This window comes from Lissotriton vulgaris, chromosome 2_1, assembly GCF_964263255.1.
Source record: "Lissotriton vulgaris chromosome 2_1, aLisVul1.2, whole genome shotgun sequence".
Taxonomy (NCBI): Eukaryota; Metazoa; Chordata; class Amphibia; order Caudata; family Salamandridae; genus Lissotriton; species Lissotriton vulgaris.
In genome coordinates, this window is record NC_141687.1 from 537,465,602 (window position 1) to 537,485,353 (window position 19,752).

The following is a 19,752-nucleotide window of genomic DNA, read 5'->3' on the forward strand; positions in this document are numbered from 1 at the left end:
CAATCTGTCACTCACCCCTCACCTCCCTGGCACTCACCGTTCACACCTCAGGCCTGGCAGTCACTCCTTGCACCTGGCACTCACCCTTCTCCCTCTCTAGCACTCAACATTGACTCTCTGTGACACTTAACTGTCACCTCCCTGACACTCACCCTCGACCCTCCTGGTGCTCATACTTCCCCTCCCTGGCACATATCCTTCACCTCCCTGACACTCACCCATGTCACTCCTGGCATTCACTACTCGCCCCATTGGCATTCACCCTTCACCTCCATGGCACTAGCCCTTCATCCCCCTGGCCTGGCAGCTACCCTTCACCCCTTGTACTCACCCTTCCCCTCTCTGGCACTCACCCTTGACCCTCCTGACTCTTACGTCTCACCTCCATGGCACTCAACCTTCATCTCCCTGGCACTCACCCTTCATACCCCTGACCTGGCACTCAATCTTCACCTCTGTGGCACTAGCCCTTCACCCCCATGGCCTGGCAGCTACCGTTCACCCCCATGGCCTGGCAGCTGATGTTGTTGCACCAAGGATGTTGTGCTGCATAACTAAATACTTAGATGGTCCCAAAAGTGAGACCTATTGGCTACACCAATGCTTGTTGTAATTTGGTGTAAATATGTTCAGTAGTTTTTGAGAAATTATAGTACAAAATGTATATGTATATCTGATAGCTGGGTTTGCAGAGCTCTTTTAGGAGTCAAAAGAGCACACAACATTAAATAAGCGAGCCATCTGATTGGCCAAAGGGGCTTCTTTTCTTGTCAGGCATCCCACTCCAGGGGGAGTGCCAAACTCCTGCAAGAGCTAGCAATATGACTGGCTGGCCGCAACATGATGAGAAATGTTGTGCCTGCCATTTCAGGATACTGGGGTCTCCGTTGAGGCCACTGTTCTTTTTATTAAATTTGTTTTGCAGAGATTCTGCAGGACTCTTGCGGAAGCCAGTGGAACTACCCTGCTACCACTAGATTTTTTTTAAAGGGTGAGTAACTGTCTGTGGTGATCTGACACATGGGTGATTGGCTCTGCGGCTAATCCACACCACACATAGCCTTAAGCCATTCACAGTGAGAAGTAGGCCACTCACATGGGTCAGGCTACTCACGGACACAGACTAAACTTGGTGGGGGTGGGTACATGCGGGCACCTGTGACCCAACCTACGCTATGTAAGGTTGATGGCCACATGTGGCAGGTGGTGGCTACCTGCGGTAGTTGCACCCTCACCATACACTGCCTATGACCTCCCATAGTAACTCACTCTCGACATGTTCTATGACACGATTAACAACATTACTGATGACATCAGAAATAACTCCGGTGTGGATGGTACGGTGGCAATCCTATGTTTAAAAGCCCAGTTAGTAAACAGACATTTGAGTTGAGCAGATTCAGAGTGTTGCTGGTGTTGTAGTTTCCTCCATTTAAAAAAAAACTGCTCCCTTGACTAAACTGGGGAACTATCCAGAGTTCCCTGTTTCCTTTTTTGCATAATTTATGCAGCACTCTAACCTGAAAGTCTATTGTCTTTACTTATACAAGATGCTCACTTGTGTCTGGACAAAGCTATACCTCTCTGATGAGCTGTAATTAGAGCGAACCACATGTGTCAGGAATTGCTTTTATTCATGCCATATTGGTACGGAGGGTATTTTACTAATGCAAAGCAGTAATACTGTGTCTGGCATGGTAGAAGGTTTTTGCTTTTTTTCAGCTCAGCATGGCTAGCACACTGCTAATCCTATGCTCAAAAATTCTGCCAGAAAAATTGGTATATAATGGTGGCCTTGTAGTTCGCTCCATATAAAGGAGCTGCTCTCTGACTAAACCTAGGAACTATCCAGAGCTCCCTGCTTCTTTATTCTGCATATTTTATGCAGCACTGAAAGGGTATTGTCTTGAAATATATATATATATATCTATAAATGTATGTGTGTGTAATATCTCCTCAGTTGGGATACTCTAACGGAGACTAAAATAACACTGTTATGTGTGACCAGTGACCTGCAGAGACTCACACCCTCCTGGTTGGATTTTCTTGTTACCAATCCAATATTTCACATTATTTCATGTTGCATAACAAAAATGCTACTAAACATGTGGGGAATCTATCTTACAATCACAAAATCAAAATGTAAAAATAAACTTATTTTCTAAATTCATCAATTAAAACAATCATCATATATGTATTGCGTACAATTATGTAAAATTATTTACATACAGCAAAATCAGAAATGTTCAATTTCTTTCCAGTTGCGTTCAATATCCACAAAATTTACAAAGGTTTTCTAGGGACAGCCAACACATGTTTTGCAGAGAGGAGTTCACTGCATCTACAGGGCTGTGCAACATCAGTATCAACACAAAACAGAAACAAACACAGCAACAAATGTATACTCCAATCACTCATGTTTTGTTATATATACTAGATGGAAAAAATACAATTATTATTGATCCACTTTTGCTACATTTTTATACGTATTTCATTAGGAAAATTCTTTCAAATACATTTTCTAACTTTTTAGGGCAATGGATAATGGCCGCATTTGCTTGTATCACAAAAAAATCACAGAAATAGGGATTCCACTACTATTCCTCTAGTTCCTGATTAGAACAGCTCAATAATGTCACAGAGATTACAAAATGTCAAAAGTATTATATTCAACATCAGGTCAGTACTACAACTGGCAAATAATCACACTATTCCTGTGTGGATTTCTGAGGCACGCAGGCATCACGCTACACTTTGTGGGTTTATGGTTCAAAGAATATTGTCTTTGTTTTGATCCTATGTGTATAGTGTGTCCATATTGTGTGCCATGACCACATATGTGTGCTTTTCATGATATGGGATGCAGCACTTTGCAGTGTAATGGACGAGGAAGTGTGAGATAGAAGCGCTAATTTAAAAATTCTATTCTGGCAGTTCTTATTAGCGCTACAGGTACTTGCATTGTATTGTTAGTTTACCTTTTGTGTTCTCCTATTACTTATGCTGTCCTGTGGCAGAAGGCAATCCACTCTATGATCTTATGGTTCTCACGGGGTTAAAGTTACTGCTGAAGGGAGAGTTAGATCAGAATCTGCATGAAGATGTTACAGTTATTCTTTATTTGATTGCCCTCATAAGATGTCAATTGAAAAGATTTGCCAAGATTGACAGTATTATTTCCATCCTTTTTTCAGGGTCTGGCGGTGAAGTGGACTAATGTATTCAATGCAAGAATCTTTGTTTGACTGCATGGTCATAGGTTCAAATCTAGACAGTCTACTCATTCTTTCATACTTCTGAGGTTGATAAAATGAGTACCATTGAGATGGGTAACAAAAAACATCTTTTATTTCAATCAGCACCAAAATACCCCTGCTGGGGTGAATGTGTGTTTCACAAATACACATGTTATAATGATTGTTATATTAGATTTTATTAGAGGATGTAATGCTCAGATTATGTTACTATTTTGAACCTGCAAGGTGGACTGTGTTAGAGTGCTCTATTTACCAGCAGTTTGTGGCAGATCTCTTTGGTCTTGGCAGTCCTCCCTGGTTAGTACTGAATGGTTATTTAGGCATGCTGTTATTATTGGTTATATCCAGGACATCCAGTTGCCAGCAAAGTTTCATGTGCCCTTTCTTTACATTCCTGTCTGGTGGACAATGAGGAAATCAGGTAATTCGCTGGTATATGATGTTGTTATTGCAAAAAACACAGTTGATGGACAGAATGCAGAACAATGTCTTACATTCACCCCAGTACAAAGATCTGGGCCTAAATCCATCGTTTTTTTGCACTCCACACCACCCTAGGTCAGACAATGGCTATATGCAAATCATCCTTGACCCTGTTTCTCATGGGAACAGTCCAGCCCGAACTACCAAGCCATGTCTTTCCTAGACCGGAATCAAGCATCCAAGGACCGGTTTTGGCTATCAGCCTTCTTCAGCCTGGATAGCTTGACTCCAGTGATGTGGAGAGCCTGGGACTCACGTCTGAGCATACCCAGGCATGGTGAGCGAAAAAACGATGGATTTAGGCCCAGATCTCTGTACTGGGGTGAATGTATGACATCGTTCTGCATTCTGTCCATCACCTGTTATTTTTGCATATGATGTTGTTAAACCACTTTTGTGAAGCCACTAGGTAGAGGAGTATTATAGGACCCCAACTGAGGTGGTTGAAGTAGCTTGCCACTGGTGTTCCGGGGTCCGTCATATTGTAGCTCTGAAAACCAGGACAACTATTACCCTTTCCAAACTTCGGTCTCAAGGTAGTGAGGGAAAACAGTCACAGGCTTCTCATGGAGGTAGAGGGCATGAGCTCAGATCTCAACAATTAACAGACACAAAAACATCAATATCCGACCAAGTGGTTGTTGATTTAGAAAATAAAGTACTTTTTATTTCATAGCGGTACTAAATGCTATACAATTCAAACCAGTATACAAGGCAGATCCTGGTCACGACCCTTTCATCTGGTGCTGCTCTTGCTGATCTCCCATCGTGCTCTCTCCCACCTGGGTGACCCTTGATGAGCTTGTCCATCCTAGCAATTTGGAAGAAGAATAAATCAGTCTCAGGTGCAGATTCTGGAGCTTAACACGTCAGCTGAACAATCATTACATGCATATCGCATTTTCTGGTTGTAAAGTGGTTAAAAAGTAAGGGCCTCATTTATGAAAGGTGGTCTAATTTTCACCATGCAGTGTGGTACATGCTTGACGCAAACCTCTGAGTCCGATTTTTTAAGACATGCAAAGCCACTTTGCATGGCTCTGAGTGGTTTAAAAAATCCGGAGTTGCATAACGCAGCGCAAATCGCTGTGTTGCGTTACTCTGTCCCTGGTAGGTGTTCCATGGGCAATAAGTGGGTGTTCCCACATAACTCCCATGGATTTTGATGCATGCCCAGATTTACAGGCATTTTAAACCCGGGGATGAGCTAAGAACTTGCACCTTTCCAGGGAAGGCATAAAAAGGAGAAACACTGCTATTTTTCCTTGTTTCTTTCTCTTTCTATGTGCGCTGCATTCTGCAGCACACATAGAAAGAGGAATATGCCTCCCAGGATTGGTTTTGTACAAGCAGGTGCCCCTTCTTGCTCAAAAAACATCCTGCATGCAATACAGGAACCCTTGAATTGTCACTAGCCTGCAAAAAGCGCACCAGTGCAGGAGAAAGGACAGGAATGCACTATATTGCCTTAAATGGGTGGCATTTCGGCCCGGTTCCTGTCACACAGTGCAGCACAGCAAGGTGACTTGCTGTGCTGCACAGCATGACTTCCACATAAATGAGACCCTCAGTCTCTTTCACACTTTACTAGTGCTGATCCAGCTGCGTAGACTTCTCCCTCCAGACAGAACCCTGCAGTAGCTACGGAAGCCATTGAGGAGTGGCTTAGCATTTCTTCTCACATGGCTGCTTAAGTTCAGCCCAGCTTTGATTGGTGGCCCCAGCCGTTCCAAGGAGGTGAGAGGCAAGCTGCTGTGGCCCTGTCTGGACGGTGAGGTGTATACAACCCTTGTTGGGCTATTAGTTTGTGCCACAGCAAGTAAGAGCTGGGACTGGGCTGATATAGTCACAGGGCAGCAGCAACCTGACTGAGAGAAGATTGGCTGATACGTTCACAGGGGACAGTTGCAGGCCCCAAGAAAGGTTGAGGTCTTCGAATAGTCAGAGAAAGGCCTAGGTTGCTGTGCTCACAAGTAAATTAGCATGATGTTAAGGCCAAAATAAAAGTCAGGATACTAGATACACACACAGAGTCGGGCACCCAGGGCAGGGCAACAAGCCTCTATATCATGCAAGGGATATTTTTGTCCCAAAGGATATGATATGGACTGTATAAAAAGTGATAGTGGGAGTACATCATAAAGTCTAGATTATGGTCCTCCATCTTATGGCTACAGGTAAAAAGGGAGAGTAGACATAGTTGACTATGTCTGTAAGTCTAGAGTGAGGGTGGGAGGCCATGGTTAGAATCCTATATTTCATTGGGCAAGTTAAAGGTAAGGTGTCGACCTCCCTCTAAATCAGAGGTCTTCAAACTTTTTGATGCGGAGACCCCCTTGTCAAACGCTTTTAGGCGTAAGGACCCCATTCTGATGAAAAGTTCTACAACCTGGTACTCCTCATCATAGACAACTATCGACAACCATAAATGCCCCCAATTCCCAATGCAAATATTTTTTAAGGTGGGGAGATAATGTTAAACAGGGTTTAGCAAACCAAAGGTCAGTGAGACTTGGGGTGTAGTCAAAGCTGTAGCTAAAAACAAAGGGTCTCATTTATGAGAAATTGGCGTAGGGCAGCACCGCAGGTCTTCTTGCTGCGCTGCCCTATGCCAATGTGAAAGGGCAGTATTGCACAGTATTTATGAAATACGGTTCATTCATGTCCTTTTCCTTTGCGTTGGTGCATAAATTGCTGCCTACCACCAACAGAGAGAGGATTGTTTTTGTACAGGAAGGAGCACCTTCCAGCAAAAAAACAACCCCAAGAGGCATTTTTCTCTTTCTATGTGAGCTGCAGAATGCAGCACACATGGAAAGAGGAAAAAACGAGGAGAAATGAAAACATTTCTCCTTGTTACGCCTCTGCTGGGGAGGCGTCAGTTTTTTGGGGCTGCCCCAGGTTTATGAGATTTTGTAAATATGGGGCAGCATCAAAATCCATGGGTGTTACGTGGGAACCCCAAGCAAAGCCCATGGAACACCTTCCGGATGCAGAGTAAGGCAACGTAATGACTTGCGCTGCTTTGTCTTACTCCATATCTTCGAGGCCATGCAAAGCCATGCAGGATGACTTTGCGTTGCCTCATAGAAATAGTTCAGATGCTTGCGCTGCCGGAGCATCACACAAAGTGATGCTCTGGCAATGAAAGCCTCTCATAAATAAGCTCCAAGATATTCTGTATGTTTTTTAGGTCTTTCATTATAATATTAATGTGCTCATGTTGCATTTGCAAGTCTGTTTTGTAACACATAATTAATATTGTTTTGTTCGTCCTATTGTCTTTGTCAACACTAATGCAGCTGATTATCTGATGGCATGTGCTTATTATGTGTGCTTATGTGTTTGTCTATGTTGTGCATGTTTATACATGTTGTGTTCGTCTATCTTTTTACTCTTTCAGATATATGAAGAATTCACCTGGACTTTATGAAGAATGGTAGATATTAAATGTGCTGCTTTATTTGTGTGCTTCTGCTAGGTGACATATATTAATTGGTTAAACTTTAGCAATGAAGGGTGGGTAACAGAAGGGTTTATTTTGCTTGAATTAATTATCTTTTGAGGGGAGCGGGGCTGACTACTCCAGAGGGCGAAGTGCTGTCCGTTTTCCCTTGGACACGTAAGGCAAATGCTATGCAAAATTTAAAAGACTTTTCTTTCAGGTTTAGAAAGCTTAATTTAGGGAACTAGGGTTTGTTTACTTTATTCATTAATTTTGTGCAATTTTGATGTGCCTGACCTTTGTGCCAATAGACTAATGGATAAAACTGATTTAATAAAAATGTTTGAAATTAATAAATGATCTAATAAAGATTTTTGAAACTTTGAAACTTTTAAAAATAAAAGACTTAAAACGTCAAGCTGGTCTTGATTATTTTAGTTGTTACCATTAGCTGATTCGTTGGCCATAGTGGTCTAATTAAATGTTTCCTTGATTATCTATGAATATAAATGTTATACTGCAGTTGTAAATAATGTACATATTTAGATTTGATAGAGTGATTAATTAGGCCACATGATTCAGTTTGTTCACTTTTCTGTCTCTGTTTAATGGGCCTTAGTTTGATTAGTATGGTGAGTATCAGGTAGTGATTGGTGTTTATAAAGAGACAGAATTTCTATTGTGACGCTGGATCAATTCACTTGGTAGCAGAGTTCGGTTGCTATGGTAACTGACATGTTACATGCTAATGACATAGGATACATGTCTAAAATATGTTGTTAGGGTTGTTCACTTGTTGTATGTAGTCGAAAGGATTTTTCCTGCAGTGTGAAAAATTCCTGGTTGTTTGCCGGCAAAAGAGTAGTGTGGCTAGAAAAGTTACACAGTGCATTTGTTCTGTTTCAAAATTGTGGTATAGAATATATTGCAAGGTGTTGTGGACGTATAACACAAGTTTAGGGACCTTAGATGTGACTGGTTAAATGTAATAGTGAGGATTGTCTATGAAATCGTAGCATTAAGCATAGGGACCTGGTGAGCCCGTTTTAAAACTTTTTGTGAAAAGAGTAATAGATATATTTGAGCTTTGGTGAAGGGTAAGATAGCGTCGTCTATTCTAATTAACGTTTGACGTTTTCTGTGGTTGGTTCAAGTCCTGCCAAGATTTCGTGTGTGTATGATTAGGGTTTCTGTTTGAATGCGTGAATGATCGTATAGAAATAGCGTCGTCTATTTTATGCGAAGTAGAATTCTGAATCTTTATAAAACTATCACTTTATTTAGCGAAACAGACAAGTGGTTTGTTTATTTGTGGTTACTAATTGAAATTCATTGGAAAAGTATTGTTTAAAATGGCGCTGTGAAAAATCTTTGTGAAGGAGGGGTGAGTTTACGGAGTAACACACAGAGAAGCTGCAGCGGCAGTGTACGTCATTTCGGTCCGCGCTGTGATTGGCTAACATACGTCACAGCAAGTGCACTGATTGGTTCACGTGACAGTGACGAGCTTATACTAGATTGGTCAGTTCTGAATATTGTATTTCTATTGGTTGAGCAAGGTGGTGACGTAGCTTAACCTGATTGGCTTGTTGGTGTCTTTCGCGCACGGATTGGCTGAAGTAGCGGAACATCGAAAAAACATTTTGAACGTTTCAGAATAAGCGATTTGGTTTTAAAATCATGAGTTATTGGTATAGTGGAGAGAAAAAGAAGCCTTCATGGTTTCAGAAAATAAAAAATGTATTTAAACCTGACAAGAAAATTGAAACGCGTGGTGGTAAATTACTTCATAAGTACAAAACACCCGCAGCCTATATGGAGGGTGAATATGGTTATCATTCCGTAATTTGGTTTGAAAATTGGATGCATTATACACAAAAGGATGGCGTATTAGCATGGCCGGAAGATGGGTCATTTAATATGAAAGTTTTGAGAAACTTGAGAGAAAAAATGATGGATCTTGTGCCGAAGCCTAGACCTACAAAATTTGAGGCATTAGTTGAATGGGAAGTTGACATGATGGAACTTGAACGTGAAAGCAAATGCTTAACACCTAGAAATTCAAAGCAGATTTTAAATAGAGAAACGCATGAGGACAAAGTGAGACGCTGGAGAAAAGCAGACATGTATGATGGTCTGTATCCAGTGAGAATAATGGTCACTGACGATCCAGAACAAAAGAGAGCTCAGAAAAGACTTGATGAGGAATTAGATGATGCAGTTTTAGAAGACATTTATGCTACTAAACGCAAACCGCCACCTTATCAGATAGATTCTCAATCTACCCCAAGAGTTTCTACAGGAACTTCTCCAAGTGCACCTGCTAGAGAAGTTGAGGAAGGCTCACCCAGATTTTTAAAATTACCTGAAAGAGTAGGGTCAATAAATAATTGTAGTACACCTGAAGAAAATAGAATTCCTGAACAGAGAAATAATTTTCCAAGAAGTCAGGAAAGAATACTTGCTGATATGCCAGAAATTTCCAGTTATAATAAAGCGAAGGAAGATTTAATTCAACAATTAACAAAAAGCATGGAAGCAGTGACAGTACCAGTAACAATTGGTCCTGTTGTACCAGCTTTTGATCAAGGAGAGAATAGACATTCTGCTTTGACAGTTCCATTGAATGCAGAAATTCAAAAGGTGGCTGAAATATTTTATTCGGAACTTTCAGAAATTCATAGAGAGTTTGACAGGTTCCCAGACACCATCTGTTGCAGAATCAGATCCAGGTCCATTAGAGAGAAGCTTAAACAGGATAGATTTACCTCAAATTGCATTGTCTCCAGAAGCTCCTGAATATAAAAAGCTTGATGTTGCAAAATTAAAAGCTGATTTAGAAGAATTAGTTATTGGCACAATTGGTACTGACAGTTTGAAATTGTATCAGGATGATGAATTACTTTTCATTTGCAAGAGCATCCAGTGGAAAACGAAAAACAGGTATGAACAACTGGAAGAAATGGCTGCTGAATTAGAAATTGATTTGAGTAAACAGAAACATTTACAGAAACATTATAGAGTAGATTTTTCGGAGAAGGATATTGATAATCTTAATGTTGCTGGAAGGATGACCCATATTAAAGAATTAATAATTTTTCTCAGGAAATTAGGTGAAATAGGTAAATGTGGAATAAAATGGTCAAAGAATAGAGATCAGGACAAAAGGGTCAGAAGTGAAGTAGTCTCAGAATTTCCAATGAGGGAAATAGCCGGAGGAGGGTATGTGCATGTTCCTTGGTGAAGACAGGATATTCTGTTATTTACCAATGACTTCCCTCGCCTGAGAGAGAAGCCAGTTGAATGGTATCGACAGGTAGACAGATTTATTAAGGTGTCAAAAGTTCTGTGGATTGATCTGGATGGATTTTTTGATATTGTTGTCCCATCAGATCTTTGGACAGAATGCAAAATTTCTGTGGATTGGCCAAAAGAAGAACCTGCCCGAGACACAATTACGGGTGCCCCATCAAAAGATGTTATGGACATTTATAATAAAGTAATTTATTGGCTGAAAGGAAAAATTCCCCCGAAAGAAGTGGACTGGGTTAAGATAGACAGAACAAATCAAGAGCCAAAAGAGTCAGTACATTAATTTTATGAAAGGTTACTGTTAGTCTTCAAACAGTACAGTGGCTATGAAAAATTAAGTGAAAAGGACATGAGCCACTTTATTTACAGATTTGTTTACGGCCTGAGACCTGAAATTGGTGAGATAATTAAAAATGGAATTGTGTGCTGGCAATCACTTTCAGTCGATGATATCCTGAGAAAGGCAAAATATTGCAGTGATGAGATAGATGCCAGGCAGAAGAATCTTAAGGAAAAAGCCATGTGGGCACAAGTGAAAGTAGCAGAGCAACAGCAGATGGCTTTTGAGAATAAAAATGTGCAGCAGAATCAAGGCAAATTTAAGAATAATTTTAATAATAAACCTAAATTTAATGTAAATGTTGAAGAGCTAAAACAGAACCTCCCATGTTTTAAATGCGGCGAAATTGGACACTGGAAACGCGAGTGTAAAAACCCGCCCCGAAATTTTAAAAATAATTCATTGAATCCACAGGTGCAGTGTGAGTTAAATCAGCAACAACAGCAACAGCTACAGCAGCAGTTAAACGAGTTAAGTCAGCAGTGACAGCTACAGCGACAGGTAGCGAATCAGCAGAGCCAGATTCAGCAGAGCCAGATACAGCAGAGCCAAATTCAGCAGAGCCAGATTCCACAAGCACCATTTCCTAACAGTGCAAATACTCAAAGGTTAACACCTGAAACATGTTTCTGTGGAGGTAATCAGGTAAATAATGTGCCAAGAGAGAGTTTGTCAAATGCTTCCCAACAACTTTGGCTGAAAAATAAGGAAGAGAGTGATTCATCTGAAGATTACTCATGACGGTGCCTGAGAGAGGAAGAAGAGTGTGTGCTTGGACCCACTCTTGAGGTAGATCAGTCTGGTCCATTTGTTAATGGTAAAGTGAACGATGTAGATATCACTTTTCTTGTGGACACAGGTACTACCCGTTCTACTGTTAGATCAACAGAAATAGAAAATCTTCCTCTCTCTGGTGAGTCCATCCAAGTTGTAGGTGTAGCTAATCAGCAAATTAAAACAAATCTGACAGAGCCTGTTAAGGTTGAGATTGGAAATTACAAAGATAAACACAGGTTTCTGGTTTGTGACAGCAGTCCTGTAAATCTGTTGGGTCGTGATATATTATGTAAAATGAATTGCAAGATATATTGCTCACCAGATGGCATTGAGATGCAAACTTCAGAAGAAGATGAGCTTTATAAATTGACAATGTTGATGATTGAAGAGAAAAGAAAATTATTATTTCATGTCTTTGATAAAAATGATTTACCAGAAGAGCTCAAAAAGCCAGTCAAACCAGTGATTTGGGACCTAACTGGAAATGATATGGGTCTTATGAAAAATGTAGATCCAGTAAAAATTACTGTAAAGCAAGGAATAGATTTCCCGAATGTTCCTCAATACAAAATGAAAGCTGAGACAATTGAAGGTGTCATTCCAGTGATTGAAAAGTTCATTAGTCAAGGTGTGCTAAAAGAGATTGAGAGTAGCCCATGTAATTCACTGATTATGGGTATTAAAAAGCCAAATGGAACTTACAGGATTGTTCAAGATTTAAGAAAAATTAATCAAATTGTTGTTCCATGTTGCCCAATTGTTCCAAACCCTGCGGTAATTCTTTACCAGATTCTGCATGATGCAGAATGGTATACGGTCATTGACCTATGTAATGCCTTCTTTACAGTTCCACTACATCCAGAGAGCCAACATATTTTTGCATTCAGGTTCCAGAACCGTATTTTAGCATGGTGTCGTATCCCACAGGGGTATACTGAGAGTCCATCTATCTTTAATCAGTTGTTAAAGAAATCCCTGGAAGATTTAATTTTGCCTGGAAATTCGACATTGGTGCAGTATATTGAGGACTTGCTCGTAGCAGCAAAGACAAGAGAAAATTGTGTGACTGACACCATTACACTTTTAAATCGATTGGCAGATGAGGGACATAAAGTGTCACCTGCGAAATTGCAGTTTTGTAAACAAGAAGTAAAGTATCTTGGTCACAGAATTGCAAAAGGAATCAGACAAGTGACAATTGAAAGAATTAAAATGATTCGAGCAATACAGCCTCCGACAACACAAAGACAGGTCATAATGTTTCTGGGTATGGTTGGATACTGTCGACAATGGATTAGTGGATTTTCGGTAATTGCAAAACCACTGCAAAGATTAACAAAAGCAGACATAAAAGATCCAATCAGATTGTCAAAAATTGAGTTAGAAGCTTTTGAACAATTAAAAAGAAGTTTATGTGAAGCTCCAGCTTTGGGAATGCCAGATTATGAAAAGGAATTTGAGTTGTACTGCAGCGAAAGGGAAGGATGTGCATTGTCAGTCATAATCCAGAGACATGGAAAACTGAGAAAGCCAATTGCTTATTTCTCAGCTGTTTTGGATCCTGTTGCAAAAGCCTTGCCAGGTTGCTTAAAAGCATTGGCTGCAACAAGTGTAAGTCTTGAGCAGAGTGAGGGTATCATTATGGGATTTCCTGTAAAAGTATATGTACCCCATTCAGTTGAAATTCTTCTTACCAGGAGCAAAACTCAGCATTTAACAAGTAACAGACTAACAAAATATGAGAAAACAATTCTTGGATCAGATAATGTTTCTATTGCAAGATGTGTGAATTTAAATCCTTCCACATTATTACCAGATGGAGTTGTTACTGAGGTAAATAATGAAAATGACATTGACCATGAATGCCTGGATGTTGTAGATTATTACACCAAACCTCGACAGGACATAAAAGATGTACCATTACCTGAATCTGATGTAGTTTATTTTGTTGATGGCTCCTGTTTAAGAACTGATGAAGGAATTCTAAGAGCAGCATACTCAGTATGTACAGTTTCTGATGTTGTAGAGGGTTCACCTCTTGACGGAATTCGTTCAGCCCAAATTGCAGAGCTAATTGGTTTAATTCGAGCTTGTGAAAAAGCAGCTGGTAAAAAGGTAACCATAGTGACTGATAGTCAGTATGGATATGGCGTAGTTCATGACTATGGACAGCTTTGGTCTCAAAGGGGTTATTTGACCTCTGCAGGTACGCCAATCAGAAATGCAAAATTGATCAAAAGATTATTCAATGGCATTCAGTTACCAGAACAAATTGCTGTCGTAAAATGTCCAGCACATAAAAAGGGAGAAGATTACATCACCAAAGGTAACGCCTATGCGGATGAGATCGCAAGGTACTGCGCAACGAACAATTATTCAATCAATCGGGAAAAAGACAAAAGTCACATGTTGAATTCTCTCATGCTAATTTCTGTAGTTGAAACATGGCAGGGAGTAAAAGAACTACAAGATGAGGCAGATGATGAAGAGAAAAACACATGGTTAAAAGCAGACTGCAGACAAAGAGAAGAAGATGGAGTTTGGGTCTACAGAGATGGCAGACCAGTAATGCCAAACTGTATGTTAGCTGACATGGCACGGATGTACCATGGTCCAGGGCATTTAGGGAGAGATTCAATGATCAGACTATTCAGAGAAACATGGTTCAGTCCAAAATTCAGAATCATAGCAGAGTCACTTTGCCAAAGATGTTTGACCTGTCAACAAATGAATCCGAACAGGAAAACTGTTGTAAGTTTGGGAACCATAGGACGGGAGGGTGGTCCGTTTACCAGATTACAGATGGATTTCATTGACATGCCGAAGCACAATAAGCTCAAGTATGTGCTTGTGTTTGTTTGTCTGTTTTCAAGATGGGTGGAAGCTTTCCCAACACGTCATAATGACTCAGTCACTGTGGCAAAATTGCTTTTGAGGGAGATCATACCTAGGTACGGATTTCCAGTAACTATTGAAAGTGATTGTGGAACGCATTTTGAAAACAGATTGCTAAAACTGATTTGTGAGGCTTTAAACATTGAGCAGAAACTACACTGTGCATACAGGCCAGAGGCATCAGGTGTTATTGAGCAGATAAATGGAACTATCAAAAACAGGATCTCAAAAATGTGTCTAGCCACAGGAGTGAAGTGGACAGATGCTCTTCCACCTTTTCTAATGTCATTGAGAAGCACTCCAGAGAAAAAGACAGGCCTTAGTCCCCATGATATCTTAATGGGTAGAGTAATGAGGCAAGCATTTGTTCCAGTTGGCAAGCTATTGAGTATTAATGATAGTGCAATCATTGAATACTGTCAGAACCTTTCTGATGTAGTTAATTCTGTATTTCATCAGGTGGGAACAGATGTAATTACAAAGGAGAAAGAACAAGCTCATGATTTGTTGCCTGGAGATTGGGTGAGGACCAAAGTTCATCGAAGAAGAAACTGTTTAGTACCGAGGTGGCAAAAGGCAAGACAAGTCATTCTTGTAACAACAAATGCTATTAAGTGTAGAGGCTTGAAAAGGTGGGTGCATGCGAGCCATACTATTCGTGTACCACCTCCTGAAAATTCTGATGAAGAAAGTGAGACAACAACTGATTCGGATTCAGAAGGAGATCCTGAAGATCCGGAATCTGATAATCAGCAAGAAAATCAACGTCTGGAGAATCTAGATGTGAATCAGAACTTGAATGAAGAAGATCTGGAAATCGGAACTGGAGATCAAGATGTTGATGAAGACCTGTTAGAAAAAGAATCTCAAAAAGAAAAAGAAGATTCAGAAGCAGAAGACTCTGAGCAAGACAGAAATCTAATCCAGGAGAGTATTGAAAGGCAAAGAAGTAGCTCTGTGTGCAGGAGCAAGAAACCTGAAACTGAGAAGAAAGGTGATCCCTGAAGAAGAAGAGGAAGAATGACCAAGTACCAGCTGTAAGGATGCTGTTCCTAATGGAGAGAAGCTGCAGAGTAAAGAAGTTCCTAGGTACAGATTTGAAGTCTCAGATACAGATACGGATGGGAGTGATGAAGAATCTGAAATAAGAAAAATCCGAAAAAGATCTTGGAAAAGTGAGTCTAATGAAACTGTGCCAAAGAAAAAGGTTTTGAGAAAAGGAGACATTTGGCCAGAGGATAATCTGAAATTCAAATTAGTTAAGAAATCAAAAGAACAGATTAATGAAGTGTCTAGTCAGGGAGGAGACTCTGATGAGAAAAACGAAAATAATAAGAAAATTGAAGTGATCACTCGTAAGGCAAAAAGAGTGATAAGGCCGAATCAAAAGTATAAGTCCCCAGAGTGGACTTATATCATTATCCCGCCAATTGTTGAGGTAGGGAGCGGCAGTCAAGAGGATTTGGAAGAAGCTAGTGATAATGATTGATGAAGTATAAATTTTAGGTAAAGATTTTAGTTCCTGGCATAAGGTTGAAGAAAACGTGTTAGGTGACACAAGGTTGAAGAAAACTTGTTAGCTGCAAAACACATATTTATGTGACGCAAGGTCAAAGAAAAACTGTTTTAGGGTTCTTTAAAAAAAAAAATTAAAAGGGGGGAATATTTAGTTTAGTTTTGTTATAATTCATATTACTTGCATTATTTTAAAAAATGTTGGTTTTTCATTTTTTGTTATTCTTTTAAAAATGCCTAGTTCAGATACTTCAAGGTGTTCAATCTTGAGAAGATGTTGCAAAATGTCTTCAATTTGTGTGGTTCTATTAATTTTGGTTTGACTAATATTAGCTGTAGTGTACCCTTTTGGTATTGACAAACAGAAACTTAAGACTAATATAACAAGTAAGGTAGAGACTAAACATGAGAACATGCTGGCAAGTATAGCAGAGTTATTGAGCATAATCCAGAGATCCATCAAGATAGATCTGTTGGAGATTTTTCTACCAATTCATTTTCTAGGCTTTTATCTGAATATGTTAAGGTAATGAATGTAAAAGATTGCTATGTTTGTGTGAAGCTGCCTGCTTCTGTTTCAGAGGGGGTTACCTATAATATGTTACCTCTCACTTATGGCATCACTTGCAGTGTAATTGCTAGTCTGTTTTATCAAACTGGACGTCTGGAGTATTATTCAGACTTTGATGAGGTTTTTGCAAACCTCAAAGTTGTAAATAGCTTAAACAAAGTTAAGCCTGCGAAGCAGATGAGGGAATTCTTTTTAGTAACTAATGAACTTAACTATGAATATGCATATAAAAACAATTTAACATGCAAGATGAGAGCTGAGGAAAAGACTTTCCTGAATATGGTGGAGGAGAGAAGGGCTGTTTACAAAAGAAACAAGGTGCTTAAACATGCTAAATCCAAGTTTTGGCAGATGGAGGATGCTAAGCTTAATGGTGTTAACACACATGCAGCTATACATATAGATGAACCAGTTAGTGGTAAATTTTGCATTAGAAGAGATAATACTCTTTATGATAACTTTTTTGTTGGTGCAAGTCAATGTGAAGATACTTATCGTATCATAGGGGGATGGGGATTTAAAGGCGGAAGAGATCCAATTTTCCCTGGAATTTATTTTATTTGTGGTAACAAAGCATACTTTAGCCTCCCAGACCATTGGTATGGGACGTGCTATCTTGGACTAGTTTTTTCCAAAAAATGTTCATGTTGACAGGAATGAGAAGGGTACCTTCGAATTTGGTGAACACTTGAACAGGTTCAAAAGGGAAAGTTTTACAGAAGTTTTGGAAGACATTTTTGGTGCAGTCATTCCCATGGTTGAAATAACAATGAATTCAATCAAGATTAGAAAAGTTTCTACAATTGTAGACAGATTGTCAACAGATATCGCAAGTGGTTTCCAACTAGTAAACACAGAACTTGTTGCTACCAGGAGCATGGTTATGCAGAATCGTCTTGCATTAGACATTCTGCTTGCAAAAGATGGAGGAGTCTGTGGGGTTTTACATGTTCAGCATTTTTGTACTTATATGCCTGACAAGAGTCGGAATATAGAGTCGCTTATTGAGAACATTACAGAGTTTCATGAAGAGATAGAACCCCTGGAGGAAAAAATTTCACTGAACGTTTAGGCAAAAGAATTGAGGCAATCAAGGAATGGTTTTCAGAAATTGGTGGCTCAATCAACGGCAAAGTGCTCTGTCCAGTAATCGTCATTATTATAGTGATATTGCTGATAAAAATAAGTTGCATGATTCACAAGAGAAAGAAGCATCAGAAGGAAAAAAGGAGGATTTTTAAACTCAGAAAGGGACAGGAGAAGAAATATGAATTAGAAGAGATGCGAAGGGCTCAGTTTGAAAGCATCGAGCAAACAGCAGAAACAGGGGTTTAGGGAGACTAATACTGAAAGAACTCAAAATGTGACGTCTCTAAATTGGGTTCAAAATTTTCTAAATTTTGGGTATTGTTTGGTGATTTTGAAATCACCAGATGAGGGAGTTGATGAAGCGAGTTTCAGAAATGATTTTATTCTGGCTCGTGAAGTTAATTCTCTGTAACATGAAATAATATATTAATGAAATGGTTGCATGATTTGTTCTACTAATCAATCTAGATTAAAAGTTTTACATTACATCACACGCGGGATTAATATTAATGTGCTCATGTTGCATTTGCAAGTCTGTTTTGTAACACATAATTAATATTGTTTTGTTCGTCCTATTGTCTTTGTCAACACTAATGCGGCTGATTATCTGATGGCATGTGCTTATTATGTGTGCTTATGTGTTTGTCTCTGTTGTGCCTGTTTATATATGTTGTGTTTGTCTATCTTTTTACTCTTTCAGATATATAAAGAATTCACCTGGACTTTATGAAGAATGGTAGATATTAAATGTGCTGCTTTATTTGTGTGCTTCTGCTAGGTGACATATATTAATGGGTTAAATTTTAGCAATGAAAAGTGGGTAACAGAAGGGTTTATTTTGCTTGAATTAATTATCTTTTGTGTTTGTTTAAATACTAGCTCGAGAGAAAGTCAGTCAGTCAAAATACTTTATTCGATAATTCAATATCATAAAAAGACAGTATTGAACAATATATAAATAACAATTACATGATTAAAAAATACACCAGATTTCACAAAATTTCATAGCTATAAAAAAGAAGAATTTAAAAGACATTAAAAAACTTTAAAAGGATCAGTACCTATGCAATGTATGTACTATACAAGATTACATGAGCAAAAATTGTAGAGAATACAATCAGGTATGGAGGTTTGAAATCTTTTCTTTCCCTGACAGCCCCCACCAAAAAACCTGCAACATGAGCGATGACCCTGGGGCTGTTCAGTAATTGCAAGTATAGGGGAGCAGGTCTCACCTGAATGAATCCTGCTTCCTTGATAATGGGGATAAGAAACTTCCTCCTTTGCTCCGTGTAATGGCCACAAAACATTAAAAAAAATGCATTGTGTCCTGCTTAGAGAAGTTATCACAGGAACACGGGGGCGCTTGATCAGAAGTACACCATGCATTTAATTGACCTAGGTTCAAAAAAATCAAATTTAAACGAAAACGCGTTAAAAGAAATCTATGGTAGGGTCTGTTAACCAAAACCAAGTAAGGCTCAGGGCCTGGAGGATTTGTAATCATAAGGTGGGATCTGACAGTTATTTTTCTAAGTTCATTCTCTTCTCTATCCAGTGACAACCTTTGTAGCATTGCCACTTTTGTTAAGGATACATCCTTTGCCGTTATTTTTTCCGGCTCAAAAAAGAGCTCTGGCCTACCAATAGTCTGGAAACATTTCTTGACATACAATAACCACTTAATTTTGTTTGCGTTATCTGAATGAAGACAATCGCTGAGAATAGAGTGATTCAGGGAGAGTTCTTCATAGCCATGTCTTTAGCCAGGTTATTAACGGCGCTATTTTTATTGAGCCAGTAATGAAACCAACACCCAACTCCGAATGCACTGAGAAGGAAGTGGTTGACTGGGGGACTGATAGAATTGCCCTCAGGAATTTGTTTTCAGTAATTTGTAGGCAATCTGTCGCACCATATCCCCACAAAGAACAACCATATGTTGCTACCACCAGAGAATTTGCCTGATATATGCTTAATAATGCTTCTATAGGCCTTCCCCCAAGTTTTTTGCTAAAGGTCATAATGGCCATAGAGGATCTAGCGAGAGCACTGTTTCTGGTTTTAA